Source organism: Sciurus carolinensis, chromosome 9 (assembly GCF_902686445.1).
Source record: "Sciurus carolinensis chromosome 9, mSciCar1.2, whole genome shotgun sequence".
NCBI lineage: Eukaryota > Metazoa > Chordata > Mammalia > Rodentia > Sciuridae > Sciurus > Sciurus carolinensis.
Genome location: NC_062221.1, coordinates 77,872,711 through 77,894,335, shown reverse-complemented (window position 1 = coordinate 77,894,335; position 21,625 = coordinate 77,872,711). Strand labels below are relative to the sequence as shown.

General features: G+C 33.0%; 1 protein-coding gene across 8 annotated transcripts in view; it reads right to left on the bottom strand.

The window, feature by feature from the left end:
- The window catches only part of Zbtb20 (zinc finger and BTB domain containing 20), a 793,136-nt gene that overhangs the window by 561,368 nt on the left and 210,143 nt on the right, over nt 1-21,625 (bottom strand). For 7 of the 8 annotated variants that reach the window (XM_047564557.1, XM_047564559.1, XM_047564560.1 and 4 more), the window contains exon 3: nt 7,985-8,025. The gene's annotated coding sequence lies outside the window, so the exon portion shown is untranslated. Of the gene's footprint in view, nt 1-7,984; nt 8,026-8,313; nt 8,374-21,625 lie in introns of those variants that run through there. The other variant, XM_047564563.1, reaches the window with a different exon arrangement.

Below are 21,625 nucleotides of genomic sequence, written 5' to 3'. Positions count from 1 at the left end.
TTAAAGAAGTGTATTTATCATATTCCACAACGGCTCACAGTTTGTTATACATTAACTACTCATTCTCTGTGCCAGTAAGACTGTGCTGGAACAGCAAATGAATTTGGTGCGTTCATTTAAATGATTCTGCAAACCACAGGCTATCCAGTTGTCTAATGATAAGAGAGCCCCAAAGCCACCTGATCACCATTATACTCCTTATTTATTTATTTATTTATTTATGGAAGCATGGTCAATACTATCAGGATCTGACTACTGAGAAAAATGGGAATTAAAAATATACCTCAGACCTAACCATACAAAGAGGTTGTATTAATTCAGGCACCAGGATGATGTGGCTAGGTTTGGGAGGGGAATAGAATGTAAGATCTGGAGTGCTTTATCTGCTCCAAGACCAATGCTGGTTTTGGCACTTTTCTCACTCTAGTGAGTTGCAAAAAAACAAGCAGGTGCTAGCAATCTGAGAGACCACATGCCAGCTACAGCTGCTTCAAACTGATTCAATTACATCTGCCTGAATAGTCCCAGGACATCAAACCAGTTGAAGAGATCCATAGGTTGCAAGGAGACATAGTCTATCCTGATGCACAACTATCCCTGAGATAACTACATGCTAATCTCCAGGTTTTGATGTAAGTGATCATTCCATTGCCAAGTATAGGAGAAAAGACAGGGGAGATGCGATTTATTTTATTCACTTTAAAATTAAAAATTGGTTGGAAAGAGCACAAAAGGCACCTTTGATTTTGTTTATGTTTTAAATTGGACAGGGGCTGAAGTCTTGAGGATACCTTGAAAAAGTCTGATTTTGTAAGAACATTTCCCAAATCATTGGGTACAGCACATTTACAGAACATGCTCTTGGGATCCGGACTTCGCTCCAAACCTTGTTTGTACAAAAAGGGGCCAAGCAGCTGGGAAATTCTGGAGTGGAGTGTGTCCTCATTAGTTCCCATCTGCCACCAGAACTCAGCTCATGGCAAGTTTGGCTAAGTCCTGGTGTACTCAGGTCCAAATGTGGGTCAGTTTTAATTACACTATACAGAATTCAGTGTGCAGTTTTTAAATCCTTATTATACAGCACAGAGGAATGGGCAGCTCTCCAGCTAATCAATTTTTTAAAAGTACATATATAAAAATTTTAAACCAGGCTAGACAGACAGTGGATGGAAAAAAACTTATAAATGAATACAAGGATTACTTAAGAGAATTATTAGTGAAATTGGGTCATGAAATGGTTTTGCTTTAAAACTTCAATGTGAAAAAAATGTTTTTACTGGTAAGATGGTAAGCTTATAGAAGATACACAATGCCCCTTGTTAGTGTGAATGAGTAACAATAAGGCTGTGGCCAGGTGACAGTACACACCTACAATAGCGCTGGCTTGTGCATAAACGGAGATTTTGTCATTCACACCCATTTCCTTTTAATGTTTATCACTCATGGCAAGAAAAGCATAAAAGAAAAAAACAAAAACCACAAACTACCTGGTAAAAGTGAAGAAACAAAATAAGATGATGGTAGGGGGAGAGAGAGAGAAGGATTGAGAGACAAGGAGAGCAGAAAGCACATGTGCTGAGTAGCAGACTCTGAGCATGACTTGGCTCTCAGTGCCATCTACATAAATGGGGGCCAGAATCAACTCATGCAGTCTATGTTCAGAATCGATCCTGTCCAAAAGCTTCATCAGGTGCAGGAGAGCTTAAACACTAAGCTTTCAAAGACAACTGTCAGCAAAAAAAAAAAAAAAAGAAAAGAAAGAAAGAAAAGAAATCAGGAGTGAAGATAAAGGCATTCAATGATTGGCATTTAGGCAATAGTATAATTTGTATAAAGTACCATTTTTAATGGATGAAATGTCCTTTGGCAAACCCCTAATAATAAAACAAAACAAAAACCCAAAATGCAATCTTAAATGCTCCAAGTATTTTTTGGACTTTTGACTTTGGACTTGTTATGAAGCTTATCCATTTAAAAAGCAGCATGGAATACTGGGTTCAAATACCGACATTTAATATTTACTAGCTGTATGAATGGACAAATTGCTTATCCTCTCTAACATGCCATTTTATCACCTGGAAAATGGGGGAAATCGCTTCTAACAAATGTTATGAGCATTATCAATAATATATATAAATATCTGGAATATAAAAGTCACTCAAATGTTAACTATTAACCCAGTCATTATGAATCAAATTGTTGCCCCCCTGCACCCCTTCCCCCCCAAAAAAAAACATGTTGGAATCCTAATCCCCAGTACCACAAAATGTCATTTTATTTTGGAGATGATGAGTCTTTCTAGAGGTAATCAAGTTAAAATGAGGTTACTGGGGTGGACCTTAATACAATATAACTTATGTCCTAATAAAAAGGGAACACTGAGACACTCAGGGAGGGAAGACAAGGTGAAGAGACACAGGGAAAAAACAGCTAACTATAAGTCAAGGGGAAAGTCCTGGACCAGATCCCTCCCTCCCAACTCTCAGAAACAGCTACCCCTGCTGATTTCAAACTTCTAAACCCAAGGATATGTCTGCTTAAGATGATTAGTTTGTGGTACTATGGTACAACCTTAAGACTGTGATAAAACTTTAGCACGCTGATACCCAACTAAATAAAAATTTAATTATCAATGTCTGTCTTGATTCATCATGTCAAAAACTTCATTTGACATAGGGACATCAACTCTATAACTTGTGGTAGGTAATGATTAGTCCCATATACCTAGTGCTATTCTCCTTACTTTTAAGGAATCCTTTTCTGATTGCTGTTTAGGAAGGTACTGCTGCAATATAAGCAGCCTGGCAGAGGAAAATGGTTTACTATAATTAAGATTGCCTAGATTTTATTAAAGATAATTAAGGGAAAAGCATACATATAAATTCACAAATCCTTTCTCCTGTTAAGGGTATTTGCCTTTGTAGGGAATAAGGACATTTTACCAGGCTAATTTGTGTCTCAAGAAAAAAGAGACCTTACATGGCTATCTAGTCATTGACAGCTAAATGCACTAAACCTGAAGCTGCTTAGATTGTGACAACTTTGTCAACAGAACCATCTCTAATGGTAAGTATGGGTTCTTCAAGAGATTATTTTTAAAGAGATTGGTTTTAAGGGCATCTGATTTTCAAAAGAGGGGTAAAAGCTGGTTGGGGTTGTATCAACAGACTTTCCATTGGGAGACATGCTTCCATAGTGAAAAGACACTGAGGTGAACACACGTATAGCTAGAAATTATGAGTCTACATGATGAACTGAGATACTCAACAGTGTTCATCAAAGCCACAACATTATCAAAATTAACTGCCAATGAATGAATACCAAACTTTCTTAAAATTCCTATACTGCCTATTGTAACAACTTCATATTTTAACAAGAAAAAGAGAAAATTAACATGCAGCAAATACTAGTGAATATTGTACTCCAAATATTTTTATACCTAACAACATCAATCCTCAACTCCATTAATAAAAAGTAGGTGTTTTTACTACCTTATCTTAAATATGAACACTTGAAACTTAGTAAGCTTAGGCAACTTGGATTAGGTCACACAGCTAGTGAATTGTGAAGCTGAGATTTCAGTGACCAGTAAATTCAAAACTCCTAAATTCAAACTTGAGCAAGAGAGTTAAAATCCAGATATCCTAAAATCATCACTTGGCTTTGAGACATCGATTTAATGCATTCATAAACTCCTTTAAAGCATGAGCTCAAAGAGTAGATGTTTTCTTGTTGAACCTAACTCATCCTATTTTCCTTATGAAGAAACAAATGCCATTCACAGAAACAAATTAAAAGAATTCAATCAATTTAGATGAAAGCAATCTCATCATAAGAATACATGAGAAATAGAATTACCATATGATCCAATAATTCCACTGCTGGATATATACTTAAAAAGCACTGAAAGCAGGTTCTCAAGGAGATATTTGTATGTTTGTGTTCATAGAAGAATTATGCATAACTAAAATGTGGAGGCAACCCAAATGTCCACTGATAGATGAATTGTAGGCAAAATATGATCTATACATACAATGGAATATTATTCAGCCTTAAAAAAGAAGGAAATTCTGACTTGTACTACAACATGTATTAATTCTGAAGATATTATACTAAGTGAAGTAAGAAAAATGCAAAAACACAAATACTGTGTGATTCCCCTTATGTAACTAACAGAAGTCAAAATCATTTAGATGGAAAGTAGAATGGGGGTGCCAGAAGGAGAGGAGAGGCAAGAATTGGGAGTTATTTTTAAATGTGTATAGCATTGTAGTTTGATAAGATCAAAAAGCTGTGGAGATGAATGGTTGTGATGGCTGCACAAGCTTTTTGAATGTGTTTAATACCACTGAACTGTACATCTAAATTGGATTAAGTTGGCAAATTTTCTGTTATGTGTATTTTACCACAGTTAAAATTATGAAAAATGACAAAAAGAATACATGAATGTCTTTTAGAGTTAGTACACTGATTGACAATTTCTAAAATCTCTTCTAAAGACCTAAAAGCATTTGTAAGTTTGGGCAGAATTTTGGAGGTAATCTGTGCAAAACTGTGCAGTCCAGGATCTCTGCTCCCAGGTATTGGATGGTGATTCTTCAGTATCTAAGAACAGTCATCCTGGTGGTAGTAGTGGTGGTGACAGAAATAATAGTAGTATAGCTGAGACATATTGAGTATTTGCTATGTGCCAAACAATGTACTAATAATTTTACATGTAGCATGTTATCTATCATTCAGACAATAAAATGCAAGGCAAATACAGTTTCTAGTTTCACAAATGAGGAAACAATAGATCAGATTTGTGACTAATTCCATACTAATAATAAGTGGTGATGCCCAAAAGAACTCTCTTGACATACCTGTCACCCTCTAGCCTGGATGATCTTTGAGGACAAGTACTTTTTTTATTCATGTAGCCTGTCACTGCATCACTATGTCTAGCAAATAGCAGGCATCCCATTTACCATGTAAAATAAAAGAAAGACAGGAAATGAAGACAGGACAGAGGATGAAAGGAGGAAAGAAATAAATTATATTTAGGCATGCTAAGTTCTCAATAAATGTGGATTTACTTCCTTTATTTCTTTAATCCTGAAGTCACACAGAAACCTGCAATTAGGCTGAAGAATTCTAGGACTTGACAATTTATCTTTGAGATTCCATACAATAATTCTGGTACAGATCACTGAAGCAGCTGCTAATATCTGTCTGGTTTAATGATTAATATTCTAGCTAATACATATTGGTGGCTTATCTGTTAAATTCTAATGTTGAGACTAACAAATTGATATAGCTTAATCTACCACACTAGAATCAGAAGGAAGACATGGTGCCATGATATTGACTCCTTGTCCTCTGGTTTAAATTAAGGGTAAAAGAAAAACTGTTCCAGGAGGAAAGGCACTTCCGAGTATAAGTGCTCATGACTATCATCAGTCAGTGGTAGCAAAATTTTTGAAGCCTAACCAAGATGTTTACCTGCAGTAGTTACTGGTTTATTTTGCAACCTGGGCCATTCATAGGAGAGTGAATCACACTACACAAAACAGGTCTCCAGCAGTGCCTATCTAAAGCCGGTCTTAATTGTTCTCTTTGAATCTAACTTTGTATGACTTTATGTATTTATAGTTGGAATTTAGTGCATAACAGAAACCATAATTAGAAATATATATACAGTAAATAAAGGGTCCATTACTTCTGCTTAGTGAAACAGCTACAAATGTTTAATATGTTCTGATCTTACCTGGCCCAGAAAGTCAACATAGATTTTATTTTTTGTGTTTTCAGTGAGATGGAGATAAGGAGAGGAAGAGAGCACAGTGAGTGTTCAGGAAGGTTAGGGCATTAGTCATATAACACACAAGATTTGTTTATCCCTATGCTGCAGAGTTTCCAAGGTGACAAGTAACTTAACCATTAAGGCCTCAGCCTTGTGTGTATAATAGGGATAATAAAAAGGCTTTTTCACAGTGAGAAAAAAATGAATATAAAGCAAATATTATTGTTCTAATTCTTTATAAAAATGACAGAGGATCAATTCTGACATATTAATCTCTAATTTTAAGAACAGGATTTATCAGTATTTTCATCTCTATCTAACTACCAGTATGAGAACTAAAATAAGTCCATCAAAACTCATCCAAAATGCATAACAAATAATAAGTTTCTAGGACACTATCCTTCTATTTCTAATAGAACAGCCAGCAGAAGTGTTTTATTCATATATGCATTCATTCAACATTTATTGACCAACTACTATGTTCAAGGCATTGCATTAAGGGACTATGGGTAATCCTCTATTTACTTTTCTATCTCTATTTATTACTTCCCAAAAGGTTAAACTCATATTACCATTATTTACTAAAAGAATTCCAAATGGGTCAATTAAAGTAAAAAAATATATCAGCTTCAAGAAAGATTTATGTTACTAAATGCTGATAGAAAACCTTTAGTGTTTTATAACATGTTAAGGAAAATAATGCAAGCCGTTTGAACGAGTTTTCACTATCTGGAATGTTGAACGAGTTTTCACTATCTGGAATGTAGGACAACTGAAAAAGGTAATAAAATGCCTTTACATTGAATTTTAAAAGTTTGTGTTTCATTTATAGAATTTTACCTAACTAGAGTAAGATATAACCTATAATAGCTTGCCTATATTGAATATATAGATATTTATAAAAAAAAATATAAAGTCATTAACAGAAAGTAACAATATCACCACTGGTAACACTTAGGAAAAATATCAGGTTATCTAGCATTTGATTCAAGGATAATACCCCAGCCTCAAAATCTACATCTGGCTTTTAGCCCCTTTTCTAGGATTGCTGTTTAATTTCACTTTATTTCCCTCACTTCTGCCCCAAATGCAACAGAGACATGCACAAATCAAGAAATCATCTTACAACATACCCTTAAATTTTCTGAATATTCCCCATGTGTCCACTAATATCCAAATGCTTTGAAATCTGTTCAGCTAAATGGATCAATAACTACATCCAGCCTCACATAGTGGGGCTGCCAACATGGTGAAATTGAGCCAAACGCAAAATGTCTCTACCAGGACAAAGATTATTATCAACACAGTTATCACAATTATCTGGAGAGATCTAGTCTCCCAGGTATGCTTTGAAGATGCCAGTGTACACATTATCTAGGGCAGGGTATTTATATATATATATATATGACTACACACACACACACACACACACACACACACACACGAAACAAAGGACTTGGAGGAAATATTTTGGGAGCCCAAACCAGTTAGTTTTAAAATAAATGAATGTACTAGTTCAAGGTCTACATCAAGGAAGTATCTTTCCAAAATCAAAGTACACAAAATACAAATACGTAACAGCAGAAACAAACTGCTAACAAGCTTCTCTGTGCTCTTACTCATCTGACACAGCTGCAAGCAACAATTGAGCAGGTGCAACCAAGCTTTAAAGAATTGCTGCCTGTTGCCCAGGAACCACAACACCACACGGTTGAGATTTTAAACAGGTGCAAACATTTTTTTTCCCATTTGTCTAGTGCTTGAGACAGTGCAGCAGACAGTACATCTGCAACCACTCCTTACCTAAAGCAACCCCCATGGAAAATCAATTTGAAAACAACAAAAAAGTTTAAAGGGCAATGTCAAAAACATAGCAGTTTTGCTGTAGTCTGTTCCCACATCATTAGTTGCTTTAATAGTTCAGTTCCATAAACTACTATCTAATCTTCACAAGATGAAAGCTTTGTAATTAATATTATTCTGCCTCATCAAATCTTAGAAATGTTTATTTGATTCTCACAATAAAATGAAATACAACGTATCTATGAAATATACTGTTCTTTGAGGCTGTCAAAATTTGTAAGTACAATATTAAAAAATTAACATTTTCGTAATAGGAAATCTGTAAGAATTTTAATATACAAAATGTAGTAATTTGTTAGTTAATATACAGACTTACTTATTGGTGAATCATATACATACCTGCTATCGGGCACAAACAGACTTGGAATTTATCAGGTACTCTGAAATGCAAAACAAATACATCATATAAGTAAAATTAATTTACTAAGTTGGAACTACTATCTATGTTGAGACAATATCTGTAGAAAAACAGGAAATACTGCCATAAATAAAAAAGGTGAATTATATATATATATATAAATATATATATAATATATATATATATATATATGTTTCTCATAGGCTATTTCAGATCATCCTAAATTCATGTGTGTGTGAATACACACACATACATATAGCCTCTTAGCAATGTTATCAAAAACAGACACCAGCAAGGAACTGAGACTCACCGTGGCCTCTGAAACGCAAATGCTTTCACTAGAGGACGAGGCAAACACTTAAAATGATTTTTTTTTTTTTTTTTTTTGGTATTCATCCAAGACTATTGCCTTCCTAATACAAATATGACTGCTGCTCTCTAAAATGAAACTACTCTGATTCATCTGTACTCAGTTTGGCTAGAATAATGGTTAGGAAGAAAGGTGTTTTTGTAGAGCAGTTCACAAAAATTGCATAAATAAATAAAAGTAAACTTTGAATGATCATTAACTCTGTGACAAGAGAAAAGAGAAATGAGACTGATTGCTACTAGAGGGAATGTTAACACCACATCAGATGTAACATCTAATGCCTCGACCCAACGCACTGACAAAACTGCCAGTGAAGTTGTTACCAAAATAGAAAACTAAGTCCAGTTTAAATGGAAGAATGTGGTTTATAATCAGAGCCAAAAAATATTTGGGTTTAGGAGGAAACTATTGTAACCTGCAACCTCCAAACTGAATTCTCTAAACCAAGAATTTAATAATTCTTTCTGAAAACAAAATCCAGTATTTAATTTATGTATTTCTGAGTATAGGTGTCATAGCAACATATTAAAGTGAGTAGTTCTAGTTGATAACACTGACTTAAAAGTACATACAGGTAATAATTTTGATGCTGGTTCAATGAAATAGCATCATATATACTTCTGATGAGAGTGCAAATTGCTAAAAAGTTTCTAGAAAATGTGTGTATATATATATATATATATATATATATAAATTTATATATTTATATCAAGATCCCAAAGTTCAAAATTTTTACTCAATAATTTTTGTTCTAGGAATCTATCTTATGTAAGAGAAAACCAAAAGAAATTTCTGTAAACATAATTTTGTGATAGTGAAAAATGACAACCTAAATGTCTTAAATAATAATATAATTAAATAAAGCATATCACTTTAAAGGAAAATTTTTGCAATAATTCATAAGTGCAAATTAAAAGAGTATCTCAAATTTCATGAGAAAATCTAAATTTATAGTAATATAACACCATAATATTATATATACATGTAGAGCTGTACATGGACATGTACATGGACAGTATGAAATTATGTGGGTGAAAAAAGACAAAAATACTAAGAGTGATTATATCTGGATGATAGAATTATTTTTTTAATTTTTTCTTTTTACTTTCATATACAGTTAATTACTTTTATCATAGGAAAATATAAGTTGGCAACGTAAGGGTAAAAGAAAAAAGTTATAAAGTGCCATATGGAAATCATAAATCTAACCTTCCTAAGAGAAGTAAATTAATTCAATCACACATAAAATCCACTAGGTGTACCTACAGTGAGAAGCATACTCTCACTGCTTCCTCATAAGGGTATATTCAGGGTCTTTTTTATCCCACTGCTTTAGAATCTACACCAGTATTTCAATAACACATTTTTAATCATCTCAGTAAAACTTCTTTAATTATGCAGAGTGAAATGATGGCAAGAACAACTTAGGACTGCAAATCTGTTCAATCTAGTACAGACTAATTTATTCACTAAGCTAACAACATTCAATGAGCATCTACTATGTGTAAGGTGAAGTTTGGCATTGTGATACCCTAAAAGATAAATTAGGACACAACTGACCTTCATCATGTTAGCAATTTAAAAGTTTTATAAATATGAAGAGGTAAACACAACACATTCCAAGGAATTTGTGAGAGATCTGGTATGTTTTAAAGCAAGAAAATACACGTCAGTTTTATTCTTTTATTTTAGCGGGCAAAAACTTTTATTTAGGCAACACTAAAAAAAGACTCAGGCTTATTAGTCTGTACCACTTGTAAAATATACTGGTAAATTATTTTCAGTACTTAAGCGTTTCCTTGTGTGATTTACTTTTTGTTAGTGGGATTGTAACAAAATAGAAGATTACGTATAAAGGGATATTGATCCAATCTAGAATGCTAGATATGTAAGATTGTCTCAGGTATCTACAGCCACATAAAACACATGCACAATTATTAACAGGCTATAGTTATTTATTGGCAACCAAAGTAAATAAGTTAGTTACTTGTTAATCCTGTATAAAGACACTGTTATGACAACACCATCAGGTAGATAAAAGGAGATAGGGCAAACCCCTTTTGTGCAGATAAAACAATAACAGCATACAGATTCAATAGCAGGTCTATTTTTTGTGATCTATAGTCATAATCTTTGCCCTTCTGAAGTCAGTGACACAGGATGGTTGTGAGGGTGAGGTCCATGAGGTCAGCCTGTGTGAAGTGGTGACAAGCACTAAGAAAAGCTATTCATGTGATCGGTGATCCGTAGACCAGGATCTTTGAGTTCTAGGCAGCAGTAGTTATGATGTAGGATAACAACTTTAAGTGCTTAGCTTTTGCCATCAGACAATCCTAAAATAGAAGTTCAGCTGCTCCTCTTCAATTTGTGATCTTGAACAAGTTATATTTTCCCTGTCTGTAAAAACATGATCATGTTACCTACCCTATAGGGTTGTTTATGTGGATCAGGGTCATGGGAATGTAAAAGAATTAGCATAGGTCCAGTCATAAAATAAATATTTGCTAAAAATGAATTATTAATACCACTATAGTTATTCAGAAAAGAGAGATGTCTCACTTTAAACTGAGAGGCTAAACTAATCAAGGAGTCAGAAAATAAAACTTGCTTGCTCAAGGTATCATCCTATAGTGCAGCACCTCATCCAAGCACCAGTCCTGTTCTGGCTGTTCACAGGACAAGTCTGAATCAAGAAGCACTCCATAACAATACAATAGCCCCATGGACAACTCTAACAAGTATTTTTAAGCACCATTCCTATTACTAGGCAGTACGGTATAAATAATCTGTGTAGTTATATTGACTGAGTTTTCTGGGTGAAATGAAGGATCCCTAGAAAATATTTAAATATTTTCATATTTAACTGAAACAATCAGGAAAAGGAAAGTAAGGAGAAAATAGATGTAATTACTCAATTGAAATCAGACCAAGGTGTAATGGGCTTCCTAGCAATTACATGTAGGTCATACCATTTTTCTACGTATTCTAAAAAGACCCAAGGTTTGCAAATACAAGTGAAAGATACTACCTTCAGTTTTCCTCCAGTGGTTTGCAAGACAGAAGTGGGTGTGTACTGATTTTTTTTCTAGTTTTCTGTTTTGATTTGAAGGACAGTAGAGATTTTGAATTGTTAAATAATGTATCTTCAGATTCTCAAACAGATTATTAATCCCTAGAGGTGTTTTGGTCATGGGACTATCAGCACCATTAAAGATGGAGATATCCTATCTTATGGAGTGTTATGTTGTTGTTTTGTTTGTTTGAAGACTAAAAAACACTTCCCAATGACTGAGTAAGCATCCTAAGGAATACCTTTTTTTTTTTTTTTTGCACCAGGTATTGAACTCAGGGGAATTTAACCACTGAGCTACAACCCCAACCCTCTTTAATATTTTATTTAGAGGCAAGTTCTCGCTGAGTTACTCAGGACCTCACTAAGTTGCTGAGGCTGCCTTTGAACTCACGATCCCCCTACCTTTTAAGAAAAGCCAGTGACACAATGTAATCCAAAATAATTTGTTACATATATATATATATTTATATATTTTTATATGTGTGTGTGTGTGTGTGTGTGTGTGTGTGTGTGTGTGTGTATAGTTAGTTAGTCCTTTTGGACCCACCAGAGATCTGAATATTCTATTGTTATTATTATAGTTTTTATATTATTGACTTTAATCATGAATAAAACCAATTTTATTTTTGAAAATTTAGGAACCCTAACTTCTGAAATTTATCTGAACAGAAAGTTCTATAAAAAGTAAGGAGGGGCCTGGGCTGTAACTCACTGGAAGAGCTCTTGCCTAGCATGGGTTGAGGCACTGGGTTGGATCCTCAATGTCACATAAAAAAATAAAAATAAATAAAAAATAAAGTTTAAATTCTTTAAAAAAAGAGCAAGAGGAATTATAATTTTAAATGCAGTCTTGAAAAACTAGCTGATTATGCTTTTTTTGTAAATTACTGAGCTAGATTTAGCCCTTTTGTGCTTTAAAACTATCAGCCTATCAAAAAGAGGAAGCATGAGAAGGGACAGTTGTCTATTTATCAACACTATGAACTGGAAACAAATAAAGGGCAAGAAATAAAAAACAGGAAATCATAACAACAGACAACAGTTAGCCAAGGCACAATTTGTCTCTCCAGATAAACTGCAATAAAACCATAAACGTATGTAAACCTAAGTTGATATATTTTTAAATGTGCTAAGATTGAATTTTCTAGTATTGATGGCTACTACTTAAAGTAAAACAATTTTAATTTTTTAATTTTTATGTGTATCAAATTTTACACATAAACATGATCAGTTTGAACTCTCATGTCAAAAACTCATCTATAATACAATGGAGATAATAATTTTATTTAATAATCAACACCTGAGTGTATTAAGAAGGAAATCTGTTTCTATAGATGATTTTGTTTAAACTTATCAACTTAAATGCACATTTAAGAGCTACTATACAAAATGACCAAAACTGAATTTTATGTAAGTATTAAGAGTTATATTTTCAACATACTGTCAAATTGAATTATGATTATTGAAATGAATGTATTCCCAAGAAATGTGAACAACCTAATGGTCTTCTTGTACATATACCTATGATAGTTTATATGTTACTTCTTCCAGAATCTGATGTGCTATTCTTAACTTGTCAAAATAATCATCACACTGCATTGTAATTGTCTTTCACAGAGACTATAAACTTGAGGACAAGGATTTCATCTTATCACCTTTACATTTTATTCCGTAACATAGTATCTAATATGTAGTAGGTATTCCTTAAATTTTGGTCAGAGGAATGCTGAGTAAATAATGTTGCCATCACTTCTTGATAATTAAGAAAATTCACATTGCATTACAAAATTAAGGAATTATATTCCTAAACGAACTCCTTCTAATCTTCAAAAGACTAAATTTCCAATTTCTTTTTTTGTGTTTTTTCCTCATACTTCTCTTCTTCAACAGTTAAAAACTAAATTTTCAGAATATGAGTCTCAATTGATCACACCAGGTGAGAAAACCTAGTAGGTTTGGGCCTATAAAGGGCAAACCTACATGTTAACAGATATCTATCACACTAGAAGTTATGACATAGAGTTCCCTGAACTAGTTCTGCAGTTCCTTACCAGGTCTCTCTCAAAGAGAATTTCTCTATTGAGCCTGAACTAGATTCCTTCACTATTTTATTTATTTTTTATTCTTGTCAAATATGACAGTTTAAATTATTGGTATTGACTTGTGTTTACTGTCTGGATTTTTTAAATTTTTTTTTATTTTTTACAGACTGCATTTTGAGTCATTGTACACAAATGGGGTACATCATTTCATTTTTATGGTTGTACATGATGTAGATTCATACCATTTGTGTAATCATACATGTTCATAGAGTAATGATGTCTGTCTCATTCCACCATTTTTCATACCCATCTCCCTCTCATTTCCCTCTATGTCATCTTTTATACTGCATAGAAGCCATGTAATTTTTGTTAAGCACTCTACACACAGGGTCTAGTTTAATGTCTGATACATAATAAAGTATTTGTTAAATGCATAAATATGAGATTGGGAGTAGTAGCTTCCATTCAAAAGAGACTAAAATTAGGTAGCAGTTACTCCTACCAGTATATTCTTTATTCCAATTGTTTAATACATGGAAACCTCAGTGGTATGGTAATTTTTACTATAAATTTCATTCAATCAAGGACAAGTCAAGAAATTTCCAAAAGCAATTCTTGGTAGGTTGAGGGCAGAATATATAGCAAAAGAAATAGAATCATAATGACAATAGCAATCATTTCTAATCAGAAATTTGAGACTTGAAATCCAGCTTACTAGGTATGTTTCCTAGGGAAACTTATAAACCCTCCCTAATATTCATACTCATCATATCAAAATGATGTGATGTTATCTAACAAACATTTAGGTTCTTATATTGATTCAATATTATATCTATGAAAGCATATGATAATACAATTTACAGTATTTAGAAGAAAGGGCTCTGTTATGGTTTGGATGTGAGGTGTCCCCCAAAAGCTCACATGTGAGACAGTGCAAGAAGGTTCAGAGGAGAGAAGATTGGGTTGTAAGAGTCTTAACCCACTCAGTGATTTGATCCCATGATAGGGATTAACTAAGAGGTAACTGAAGTGGTAGGGTAAGATTGGAGGTGGTGGGAATTGGGGCATGACTTTGGGTATATATTTGTATTTGGCAAGTGGACTCTCTCTCTGCTTCCTGATCACAAGGTGAACTGCTGCTTTCCCTCTGCCACACTCTCCCACCATGATGTTCAGCCTCATCTCAAGCCCCTAGGAATAGAGCCAGCCTTCTATGTACTAAGACCTCTGAAACTGTGAGCCCTCAAATAAACTTTTCCTCCTCTATAATTATGTTGTTCAGATACTTTAGTCACAGCAGGAAATAGCTGACTAAAACAGGTTCACTATAAATTAGTTCCTTTACATTGGTCAGTTAGGGTCTGCAGAAGGAACAATTTTTACTATAAATTTCATTCAATCAATGGCAAGTCAAGAAATTTCCAAAGTAATTGATGGTAGGTTGAGGGTAGAATACATAGGAAAAGAAATAGAATCATAATGACAATAGCAGCCATTTCTAATCAGAAATTTGACCCCAAATCAAGGATCAGACATTTTAGGTAGGGAAAAATTGGAGAAATGAGGACTCAGAGGAAAAATAACAGTGAGCAGGTGTTAAGGACAATAATTTTTTTTAAAGTTTAAGGCAGGGTAGTAGGACTATCATAGCAGTTAAAAATGGAAAAAAGATTTCAACATGACAAAAAGAAATCTACTAGTTTTTCTCATACACGTCAGAGTCTCCTCTTATATAATAAAACAATTGCCACTATTAACATTGGGAGAAAAATCAACTGAAATGTACATTAAACACACATTAGAGGTTTAACATTCTTCATATGACTTCACATACTGGAAACGCGGCCTGTGTAAATACACCTATAAACTTTATTATTTACTGATAAAGTAACAGCATATCATTCTTCATGTACTGCCTGCAGAGGATAAAAGGCAAATGTGTACCTGCTCATTAAATTACAAGGCAACAGGATATAGACTTAAGACTAATTCTTTGCATTTTGTGCTTATCAGACAGTTCCTACTAACATTGGAAGAAAATCTTGGAACAGGGCAAGTATCCTCTATCTAAAACAGTTAGGACCAGCAGTGCTTTAGATTTCCAATTGTCTTTATGTTGGAACATTTGCATATGCATAAATGAGATATCTTGGGTATGGGACCTAAGTCTAAACATAAATTTTATTATTTCAAATACACCTTATACGCATAGCCTAAAGGTAATTTTATACAACATTTTTAGTGTGCCTGTGATTTGACTGTGACCCATCACTTGAGTTTAGGTGTGCAATTTCCATTTGTGGTATCATGGGAGAGCTTAAAATGTTTCAGATTTTAAAAGTAGTTTGGATTTTGGATTTTCAGATTATGTATGTTCAACTTTTACCATAAAATTTTTATTGAAAATTTTTTCATACATAGTTACTTTCAGGAGTCTCATTAATTTACTCAAACATATCACCTCCCTTATTACAATTATTTTCTTCTAAACCATTATCATGTAGGTGAATGTGCATGCACGCCTGCATTATTCAGTTTGTTCTTAGAGAAAGAGGGTAAGAAGTATTAGATGCACTACATATCAAAAGTAATCACCATACTTCTCAGGGGAATATTTACCTGGTGCCAAAAAGCTAATCAGGAGTTCATTTGAATTCATAGATTTATACACCAGAGGTGAGAAGCTACAGATGATCTACTTTCTCCAAATAGGTCTTATCTCCAGTATGGTCTTATCTCCAGTATCATTGGGGGCATGTCCTGAAAGGTTTTATCTTCTCCCTGTGTACCTCCCCTCACACCCACATTCCTGCTGTCCTGAGCGGAGCAGCATTAACACCATGCCTTTCTGCTATGATGTTTCTGTGATGAAATTGCCCAACCATGGACTGAGACCTCAGAAACCAAGGGACGAATAAAGTCTCTTCTCTAAGTCATTCTTGTCAGACATTTTGGTCACAACACCTAATTGACTAACACAGGGTGATTAGTGAAATTATTAAAAGATCACATTTAAGTAAAGTCCTAAAATAAAAGAGAGGGTGAGTTAGGTAGAAATGTCTTGCAGAAAAGGTATTTATGCCAAAGGTACAGGAAGTACAAGTTTACTAGTTAGGAATATACCTGTTTCCTATAAAATGTCAGGCTAGGTTCACACAGAAATACCACTATTGAAATATAGAAGACATATTAAAAAGAGAAAAAAAATATATAATGTTTATGAATATATATATAATGTTTTATATAGATATACACATACATATGTATATATATATATATAATACACACGCACACCACACACACACACACACACACACACACAATGTTTTAAGTGTTTTAATTTCATAAAAAAATCAAATCAATTTCCAAGACAGAGACAGGGCATTTGGCATCATTATAAGGCTACCATAACATCCCTTGGAAAATTTCCAGCTCAGTAAAATCAGGGAACCACAGGTGGAAATAGCAGGTTTGCAATAACTGCAATAGAAAATGTCAACCTGGAATACCAAGAAGAAGCAAATCCATTTTAGCATGATACTTTCAACAATGCAATCCACAGAAAAAGTAAACTCCAATGCAGAGCTCCAAAAACAAAAATATCAAGTACACGAGGAAAGGTTCTTCATCAATGACTCAGCAGACAACAAAAGAACTTTAAACCAAATATGAGCAGTAAGTAAAGAATGAAGTCTTAAGTAACAGAATATTAACCTGAAAATTTTGTGGAAAAAATGTTAAGAATAAGAAGAAAAATGTAAATAAAAAGGCAAAGTAAGAAAGAATTATGAAAACAACATATTTATTGATCAGATAAGATTTACAGAAATACATTTGTCATTAAAATTAATACTAAATGAGACTATGTCACATTAAATGTAGCTGGAGGATAAATTACTGAACTGAAAGATAACTTTAAGGAATTTATTCAGGATAAAAGAGAAATAAAGAAAATATTACAAAGATTAAGAAATAAAAGGATAATTAGAAAGCTGTGACACATGTTTAATAAAATTTTTGAGAATGAGAAAATGCAGACAAAAGAACAATATCCAAAGTGATGATGGATCATTTCCAGAGTTGGTGAAAATATAAAACATCAGATATGCATAGTGCACAAGTCCAAAGAGAAATAAAATAAACCCAGTTTCATATACCTTACAAAATTATAAATCTGTAAACTATATCATTCTGGGGCCAATTGTGGAAACACAAACTGCTCAAAGTGCAAGACAATTTAAAGTACATGGTAGAAAATTCTGACAAGCAAATGAAGGGATAGCAACATAACCTAGAGATTAGCAATAACAAGAAACAGAAAAGAGAAATGGGAAGTTCTTGTGATCAAGAACAGCTGGAGTTGGAATTACTGTACACATGTGCTTGTCATCAGATGTGTCACTCAGGCTGACAAAGAAGAATATTTTCATTTCTCCTTTCCTTCCATCCCCTAATCAATCATTAATGATTCCCATGGGCCAGAAAGAAAACTGACTTGGGGACCTAGGAAATTCCGATTGCAGTGACAACAAAGATAACAAAGCAGAATAAGACAGAAGAGTAAATCTGACAGCCAAACTGTTCAGAACTTCTATAAACACCAAAGTCAAAGAGCGAAGCTTGATTGTCTACAGAGGAAACTCAACTAAATAATTAGCTGACTTCTTCAGAGATACCAGGCTAAAAAAAGGAATAGTATCTTGACAGTACAAAAACTTAAGTTACACATTCAGCGGATTATTAAAAACTATTATTAAAAGAATAAAGTGCAGTCTAAAATAAGTGTTTACTTATCATTGCTTTCATCTGAATATTAAAAAAATAATATGTGAATGTAACCCAGAACAAAGGATTAGATTTAAAAATGAGAAATGATACCGATAGTGGTGTAATGGTAAATATTCAACAAATCGGTTCCTTAAAACAAATAGCAAAGACAAAAACAAAACAAACAACCATCTGTAGAGTTAACTGAATTCAATGATGTAAGTTCTCCCAACAGGCTAATTTCAGCTACAAAAATCTTTTGACTAAATGTGAAGTTGGAAAGAGACACACACAATTAACTACTGCCTGTTGGAGCTCATTGGATATGTGACACCACCTGTGAAATCGTGAATAAGTGTTTAGTATAATATATTAAATAATATCAATTAAGAAAATGGATATAAAAACAAGTTAAAACTAATATCTTAGATACACTAAAATGTATGATAGGGGCAGGTGTAATTGAAGAGAAAATATTCTAAAGTTTGTATATGGTTTGAGAGAACAGAGATACTAACATGATCAAGTAGAATTATGAAATAAAGGATTATTATTAAATATTTTTAGGTCATTATTTTTAGTTAGAAATTAAACTATACTATACAATCTTTAAGAGAGTAGTGAACTTGAGCCAACCCCAAATGATACAATAGAGGATAATACAGAATGTAAAAATTAAAGGAAAAGCCTATTAAAGTTTTTAGTACTTAAGTATATAAGTGATCACAATAAGTAGAAAGCAATTAAATTTCTGATTAAAAGTAATAGTCTGAATTTTTAAATGTCAGTGGCATGCTCTCTACAAGAGAGATAGCTAAAATATAATGAGAATGTTTACATGAAAGTACAGGAATAGGAAAACTGAAGTAACTATAATAAAGTTCAATAAACTGCATTCTATGCAAAGGAATTATTAAAGAATAAAGACAGTCATTAAATAGTAAAAATGAAATAATTCATCAATAAGATTTAATAACTACATCTCTAAGCATCTAATAGCATGAATATAAAGTATATGAAACACAAAGAGCAAACTTCTCAATCATAATGGAAGGTTTTTACCATATTTCTATCATTAAATGCCAGAACAAGTGGCCAATAGAAAAACTAATAATCATAACTTAACAACTCAATAATGTAATTAACAAATAATAAAGCTCTAATAAAGCTTTGTATCTAATGATTATAAGATACATGACTTCTAGGCATTCATGAAAAATTTACAAAAACTGATCCTAAATCAAGCCACAAAGTAAGTTTCAATATACACTAAAGAACTAAAATCATTTCATCATCTCCTCTAGACACAAGTAAATTTAGACCTCAACAAAAATGTGTCCCTCTACTGAAAACCTTCCACTGATAAGTTTTTTTAAAAACTAAAAAAGTTAAATAAATCAGATGAAAATGAATAAAAATTTGAACATTCCAATACATACACAACTGAATGAATGACAATGTGTATGATATATCCCAAACTCATGGAATGCAGCTGAAGTAATCTTAGAAATATATAGCTTTAAGTTCATACATCAAAACAGACAAGACTAAAATTATCAGGAAGTTAGAAAAGTTAATAAGTAACACTAAAAAAGATAATAACAGAAAAAAACAAATAATTACCAAATATAAATGAAATGAAGAATAAAGACATAAAGATGTGAACAAAGTAAAATGTTATAACTTTAAAAAATCTAATAAAGTAGATAAGTCAGTGGGAAATTTTATCATAAAAAAGGTTAAGAATAAATAACCTTAAAAAAAGAAAAAGGACAAATCTATTTGGACATTTCAAATGATTACTATTAACAACTTCATATCAATTATTTGAACTAAGTATTCAAATCATTTTAAAACTAAAATTAAATGGATTACTTTGCAGAAACATATGAGTAATTGAGGAAGAACTGGCAAATCTAGTTAGATATTTACACACACACACACACACACACACACACACACACAACCAGATCCAAAAGGATTTAAATGTAAATTTTAATAAAACTTCAAAAAAACCAGTTAAGATCTATATTATAAAACTGGACTGTACAAAACAGTAAAGCACCTCATTTTTTGTGTAAGAGTCTTGAATACTGACATCAAAGCCAGATAAAGGAATTATAAGAGAGGAAAATTATAATAATGAGGAATAAGAAGAGGTATAAGCAGAAACACTCAGAAAAATAAAATATCTATCATTGATTTAGCTCCTACCAAATGCTTTACTAAGAGTTCAGCACTTATTATTTAATACAGTTTGTATATTAGCCATGTGAGGTAGTTTTATTTTCACTTTCATTATAATTTTATAAAGGAAAAAAGTGATGCTCAAAGAAATGGAATGGGCTCAACACTATAGAGCTAATATGAGGCAGAGATTGATAGAAGATTGTAAACCCATATACTTATTTACCACCTCTAATACTCATGTATTTAAAAAGTATGCTCATACATACAAGAAATTATGCCATCTAACCAACTTAATTTTGAATGTAGCATAACTTTTGGTTTCCAGCAGTTTAATTATGATATTCCTAGGCACTGATTTCTTCAAATTTATTGTGTTTGGTATTCACCAAACTTCAATACATTTCACAAAATTTGGAGAGTTTTTTACTTTAATTTTAAAATATTTATTCTTGTTCTTCAATTATTGATACACTAAACTTTCAATTATTGTACAAAAGATAGTGGAATAACATGTTGGCAGTTTGGTGGAATAAGAAGTTCCTGGATCACATTTCCCCACACCAATAACACTTTTGCAGCTATATATGGAAACAGTGTTCCATGGGAATATTGGGATTCAGATAGGAGACTGTGAAACCCCTATGGAGCCTAAGATTTAAGAATGTCAACATGAGAAAGCTGAACCACACTTGAACCACACCCAGGTGGCAGATTTGCCAATGGTGGTCCCAGCTCCAACCTGAGCACAATTCCCTGTGGGCTCCATTACAACTCTGCTTTACCTTGGTACTGCAACCAAAGCCATTTACCAAGAGACCTTGGAGGTCAGGTACAATTAATGCCAACCTTAGTCTTGGTATGAATCCTGAAAAGGTTCTGAGAATTGGTTCTAGCTCCCTCTCAGCTACAGTTATAGTAGTATGTCATCACAAAGAAAAATAAATCAAAGCAATCAGATTAAAGAAGCATAACAAGATGGAGGAACACAGAGTTAACTCAATTTAATTTTAAAAAATCATGAACAAAATGAGAATTAAAGAAATGGAACCATAGAAAGAACCAAACATAAATTCTGAAACTGAAGAGTACAATGACAGAAATGAAAAATTCAACAAAAGCTTCAATATACAATTCAATCATGCAGAGAAAAGAACTGGTGAATTCAATGATGGCAATTTAA